The sequence below is a fragment of the Triticum aestivum genome, chromosome 6B (genome assembly GCF_018294505.1).
Source record: "Triticum aestivum cultivar Chinese Spring chromosome 6B, IWGSC CS RefSeq v2.1, whole genome shotgun sequence".
Taxonomy (NCBI): domain Eukaryota; kingdom Viridiplantae; phylum Streptophyta; class Magnoliopsida; order Poales; family Poaceae; genus Triticum; species Triticum aestivum.
Window position 1 is genome coordinate 447,041,792 of NC_057810.1, and position 7,446 is coordinate 447,049,237.

The following is a 7,446-nucleotide window of genomic DNA, read 5'->3' on the forward strand; positions in this document are numbered from 1 at the left end:
AAATTACGGCATATTACATCCACTGGGCATCAAAGTTCGTCACTATGATTAATAAAGCACAAGCAGATAACAGCTTACATACACTGGGCATCAAAGATCGCCACCAGTGCAAATAAACACACTGACAAAATAATATAAAAAACCGACAGCACTTCAATAGAGTTCAAGAAAGGTTAGCCCTGCTGGAGAGCTGCAGCGCAAGCAGCTGAGCAAGCTGATGAGACTGTGCTTGTTTAACACTTATATCCTCCTCACTCTGAAAGATAAACAAGCAGACAGATGACGGCTTTTGCACATAAAAGTATCAGTGCTGATAATTCATCACATTTCTTACTGACGAATAAAGTGACATAGTTTAAAATTGCATTAACACATTATGGTATTGTTCAGGTCAAGACATGGCAGGAAATGACATTGTGAAGGAGTTGGCAGCTCAATGATACCACTGGATTACAGATCAAGAACTCATAAGTATCAATGGTTTGTGTGCTGTCAATTTATCCCATTTCAGATTGGCAAATAAAGAGACGGTTTAAATAATAGTAGAATGATATGACATTGTTCATAGTTAAGACATTGCAGAATATGACATTGTGATGTAGTGTGTAGGTTCACCACACCACTGGATTACAGATCAAGAACAGAAGCATACATGCAGTGCAAAAGAAGATCACTTGATTTGTATAGTTTAATTTACATGGTATGAAGAAGGAACTTGGTTGTACAACTGAAAACTTAAATTGAGAAGGACAAACTTTTGTTTATGAACTACATAATAAACTTTAAACATGCCATTTGATGCAAACACCAAAATAAACAGCTGTTGCAGTCATGCCTAACCAACTATACAACAAAGTTTGAAGGCTTGAGAAGGACAAACTTACATTATTGGTGAAGACATGCTCTATAAAGCCCTTGTCCATGCTAATGGGGGGGGGGGGGCAATTCAATAAGTTTACCACAAAATCTTCTTCATAAGCATTGCCTTTATTCTACATTTTGTTTAAGAGTAAATATAGATGTGATAATATAAGAAAAAATGGAGAATATTTGAGATGATATGAAGAGTGATGCTACATAACCAAGTAGCTATAAATTTAAGTACAACGATACATGCAAAAGGTACAACCAAGAGCAATGCACAGCTAAACTTCTTTAGTACCATCGGTGTTATCCAACCTTATGGTAAGAGTAAATATAGATCTGATGTGTAGAAAATGGAGGGTAAAGGAAAATAAGCTGCAGAGTGATGGTACATGAACAACTACCTGGCAATATAAGTACACTGATAAAGGACAACAAGTACTTACAAGAACAATTTAGAGCTAAAAAATTTCATTGGAATTGGATATATTCTACACTAATGTAACCATTCATACAGATCAGATAATTTGGAGCGAACAATTGATAAGCAAGCTATCATGCATACTGCTGTCACATAATGAACCAGGTATGTATGCAAGTACGGTGATACAGGACAACAGGTACTAACAAGAGCAAAGCAGCGGGCAACATATTTGCGATATCATGTCGTTCTTTTCAAACCAGAATTCTTCTTCGAGCAGATTTCCTGCAAAAAAGATCCGTAAGGCACATGCGGAAAATTAGACGTTCAAATTGTCAAGTGATTTAATAGATAGTACCTCATCCTGGGAACGAGACCAGTGCATAACAAGGTTTTTCCATTCAAAGTCTTCTAAATTTAGCACATGAGACTTCACCAGAAATTCGTTTATAGACTTCCCATCAAAGTGTGATTTCCTCAGGTAACACCGATACTACTGCAATGCATCCTTGAAAAGCACAAGCAAGCTTTGCTCATCATGACTATCCAGATTGACCCTCGCCTACTTACAACAATGTAATGTAAATCATTGATGTGTTCAACTAGCAGAAAACAGGAAAATAATAACCATGAATAATAGCACTTACACGTAAGTTGGACAGGAAGATGTGAAAATGGTGTTTGTCTTCACTATAATCTTCCCATGATGGTAATATATGCACGTAGTCCCTAACAACATTGAAAGAATTGTCTTTTAAACTAGGAATAACTGGAATGGGGTTCCAATCTGCAAGAATTGGCCGTCTCTGTAGTTGGGATAGGTCTTCGGCCGGTGGACTTGCTGTACTTTTTGCTGGAGTGGGATTTTTCTGTGGTTACAACTGGTGTTATGGCAACTGAAATCGATATACCTTTTGCTGGAGTGCAGGTCCTGTGTGGTGGGGCTAGTGGTGTGGCCAGTGAAGTATGGGTACAGTCTGCTGGAGTCGGCCCTACATTTTGTGTCACTGGTTGTACAACCAATATAAGTGGGGTGTTGTATGATTTCTCCGGCACCACCATGTTTTTCAAGGACTTTGATGGTGCTCCTTCAGGTTCGGCAATCACCCTCTTCCTTTATGATGTCTGATGCACACGAACAAGATTTGAGTGAAAAACATGGTATGATGACAGATGGAATATGTATTGATAATGGATGGGCATGGCATCTCGACATATATGATGAGTAAATTAAGCAGATGGCGGTGCAACAAAGTAGAAGAAATGCCAAGACAACATATGCAAGATACGCGCAATCAATAAAACCTTGCCAAATTAGAACAGGCACCTTCATGGGTGAACAGGACAGGCCATTTGCCTTTGACTCCTCGAGGTTAGAATAGTTATTAGGATCATATTATGAACAAGAATCAACAGGTGGGGAGCATATGAGTTTCATTGCATCCAGAATGGCACTCAATGCCTTGGTGCCAATTTTGTAAGTCATTGCAGTGTTTAGCTTCAAGAGTGGACTGCTGCTAGTGCGACACAAAGCAGCTACACAGATCATAGTGTAGATATAACGGGAAAACCTTAAGCATGAGAGTAAAATCAGCAAAATGGAACTTGCTGGAATATATGTGCTAGTATTGCTGGTACGGCTAGAAAGGCTTCGGATACCAGCTCTCTTCAACAGAAGGTGTGGTACTATTAATATCAGTGTAACTCTCAAAGGCGACAGAGCTCCCCGCATTTCCTTGCTATTCTTATAGGATTCAAGTGGGCAGGCCACTACAAATCCTATTCCCATGTTTACGAAATCCTACGAATCAAAGAGGCCCAAAGAGTTCAAAGTGTCCATCACAACCAACTGTATAGACCTCTACACTGCAAATGTCCCTGCTCATCTTCACTACAAGGAACATACTGTACTACTATCATACTCCCTTTGTTCCAAAATATAAGTCTTGGTAGAGATTTCCACTATGGATCACATACAGATGTATCCAGATACATTTTAGAGTGTAGATTCACTCGTTTTGCTCCATATCTAGTCCATGGTGGAATCTATACAAAGACTTGTATTTAGGAATGGAGAGAGTACTTATTAAAGAAGAATGGAAGAGGAACATGCTAAAGAAGAGCAAGCAGATTTTGGATAATAAAATGTTCGTTGCACAGTGCCCACACATGATGAACCAGAGCGCATTAAGAAAGCAACTCCCTGCTGTCTCTCTATATGTGGTGCACACGCTTTTCGAAAGTAAAGTAGGAACATTAGCTGACCAATTAAATGTTATCTGTTTTAGTAATATCAACATCATATCAAATTCGTACTTGAGCAACAAGTTTGGAATTATGAGTGGCATATTGTTTAGCTTGATGGGTTCAGGAGCAGTGCTAAGCAGGTATGATGATGGTACTGAATATAAAGGCATGTTTGCGTGTAAGTCGCGTGACTTTTGTCATTTGGGTCAGTCGACCATTTCAGGCGGTTGGATGAAGATCCTACGTCTCCTAACCCTTATTCTCCCTCGTCTCTGATTCTTCCCATATAGAACACCGCACGGGCCGCCGTCCGGACCATCCGCCCCCATCGCCTGTGTTCCTTCGCCACCCGCACCCCCGCCTCCACCTGCGTCGAGTTTTCTTCGTTCGGCGAGGCCCCACCACCCCCCCACTACCACCATCCCCACCCGAGCCCCGTCGTTTGCACTGGTGAACTCCGCGAGTTCTAAAAAAATGATTGACCCAATTTTGAAATTTAGTCTACTGTAATTTAACTAGTGTGGAATATAAAAGGGGAAAACCATAAGCATTGGGAGTATAGTGTTGAGCGTGCCATGGCGGATCTGAAGGTGCAAACTGGACAAAGGCAACTTCGCAACCAATGTTTGCTTTCAACTAGCAAGTAAGTGATGGACAAGAAATCATAGTAAAGCAGTGGCGATCTATTTTCTTGCTGCGATAAATAAGTTGACCAGATACGAAACAGTACCGCCTCTGGTGCGGCGCCGTGTATGCATCTGCTGAGAATTTGATGGTGACGTGGTAGCGATGGTTGTCGGCAGCGTGGAAGCAGATCTAGGAGGGTAGACGGTGGCGACAGGGCGCGGTGGACGAGACGGTTGTAGGAGTGTCGCTGACAAGGTGGACGGCGGCGGGGATGAAGCGAGAGGATGGCATGCAAGGATCCCGGTCCGAAACCGTGGATGAGAGAGGTCGATCTCTTGTAATGGACGGCGGCGTCGGGGTATCAGCTCCGGCATGGTGGAGGAGGACGGCGGTGGATGGGGTGGCGGACGGAGGAGGCTAGGGTAGAGAGGGTGTTTTGGCGCCCACGGAGTACGAACGGGGAAAGGGAGGTAGAGAGGAAGGGGGGAACCATGTCTTCAGGGCGCGCTTATCTCAAATGCAAGGAAATTTACAAAGTTAGCCCCCGTTTCAAATTTCCTACATCACAACAATATTTGTCGGTTGGGGATAGGACGGTAATCTCGCATACACCGAATATTTGCCGACAAGAGTTTGTTTTTGGCGCCCACTGTGTATGAATCAGGGAGGGAGTCGATTTCGGCCGAGGACACACTGTGTTTTGGCGCCCACCGTGTATGAATCCGGGTGAGAGGCGTCATGTTTGAGTGAAATTACAAACCTACCCCTATCGAAAGCTATAGAAATCGATCAGATAGGCTTTGCGTGGCAGGGATAGGCAGTAGTAATTTCCATCTAGCAGATTTTGGTTTCGGGCGGTTACTGCGACTTTCCCCTCTTCATTCAAATTTTGCAGAGTGCACGTTTACCTTGCCAACTCAATTCGAATCCCGTTTGTATTCTATTTTTTTTTGGGCGGGTTCCATCGATTGGAATAAAATTCTATATACATCATTTTTTTATATATACTTTCAAAAGCACAACAAAGAATTCTGGTCCTTTATATGTATAATATGGTTTACAAATACAATGATCTCAAAATCATAAGGTTGAATTCAAAAAATTTAAACCAAATTATGTTATACTAAAATGTATGGATCAGTAATATCTACATATTAAATAACATAGATGCACGTGAATTCATATGAGTATGCATGTTTGATAGATCAATTTTGGTTCGAGTATGGATTACATGTATCATCATCTCGAATTCAAATATTTGAATCCCTTTTATGTTCACTCCTTTCACGCCCATCTCTCTCGCATGCATGCTCCTTCATGTAGCTATCACTCTCTTTTCTCTAGCTCACCCGCATGCTCACTTCATGTTTCTTGTATCCTCGCAAACATGGTCTCGCGACGTCTCCCTTGAGAAGTGTCACACTCTCCCTATCATTTTACATTACACGGTTTTCATTATCTCTCACATCTCTATTGTTCTCTGGTATCACCAGGTACCCAAGCTTTCTTTTTCACCGCCACACACACAGTCTCCACTCGTCTTTCACTTTATCTTTCTCTCTATGGGATTCTCTCACACACCCTATATGTCTCTAGATTTGACTCATACCACTAAAATTACTCTCTCTCTCTCTCCTGTAGACACAACATTTGTTGCGGTCTCCTTTTCGTCTCCATCCCAGACTGACATTATTCATTTGTTTACCGATCAGACAAACTCCCCCTCTCTCTCTCTCTCACACACACAACTCCTGCTTCCACTCCCCTTCCCGACTACCATCTCTCTCTCACACACAAAACTCTCGCTTTCGCACCCCGACTCGTATTTCTATCACGAACATTTATCGACCAGCCTCTAGATAGGTTTATACACGTGCACACTCGTGCTTCCACTATCGCATACATGTCTCTCTCCCGCTCCTTGTATCTATGTAGATTTTGTTCCCTTCTTGAGACACGCCCTCTCGATTGTGCACACACACACTATCGCCTCATTTTAAGCTGATACCTCTCGCACACACACTCTTTGTGTCTTTGTCACACATGCACTCCGTCCTCCTCCTCTCTCCCTATCTGTCACACACACATGGGCTTTTTGCAACAACTAGCAAGATGCACATGTGTTGCATGGAACATCAATATGCATTTGTATGAGTAATTTATCTCGTGGAGGAAAAGGATGAACGAGGGAAGGCCTTATTTGCAAATGTGGAGAGGGGTGTGGGTATCTTTTTGCAAAATTGCCATAGTTTCCTTCCTATTTGTCAGATATAGATCGGACGGCCTATATTGCAGGATGGCAGGCACACGATCATCACCGGCTATGCTTTTTATAAGAGTAGGGGGAAAATAGAGTTGGTGATGATGGTGGGCCTGCCATCCTGTAATATAGGCCGTCTGATTTATATCTGACGGATAGGAAGGAAACTATGGCAATTTACCCGCACTCCTCTCCACATTTGCAAATGATACCTTCCCTCGTTCATCCTTTTCTCCCACAAGATCTTGATGTTCCATGCAATGCACAAACATCTTGCTAGTAAGAGTAGAAATTAGACATATACCACTTCTCAAATCTTGAAACCAACAACATTCCTCCCTTATCTCATCAAAACCGCCAAAGGAGTATATTTTGAGTGAAACATAACATATTTTAGTGATATACATATTTCAAAACTAGACTTTTTTCTATCAAATCGGTGAATATGTATTAATCTACTTTGATCGTACGCATTGGCACATTGCTAGTAGTTATTATAATTTTTTGGACACCAGACAAACGATGGAGTACATATACGAAGAGAAGAGGCGCACGCACGCAGTCGGTCTCTCACTGTCTCGCACACATGAGTGTTACGTAAAGGCAACGTTAACAAATAAACCCTAAAACCCTAGGTGCATGATTGCTACATTCGCGGGTACCTTTGTAGGAATAGTCAACTCGCGTGATAATTTGATCCGTAGGAGTTGATGGTCGGGACCACAGGTGAACAACTTGAAGGCGGTGGCTCGCCAGTTGCCACAGATTGAGTAGCCACGTTTAAAATATGATTTTTTAGCGGGGTTAAGAGTTCTGATTTTCAATGGCGCGTTATAAGTATTAAGTGTTTAGAACGATTGGTATTGAGCGAAAATGGAATTCATAGTACTACGTACCTCCTTGGCGTATGGTTGTATGGGTTTATGTTGCGAGATGTTGAACCTGGTAGTTTTAGGGCAAATACTATGGTTTAGATTTAGATGATGGTTTTCAGTAATGAAAATCGGAAGGGGAAACCCTTCTTTGA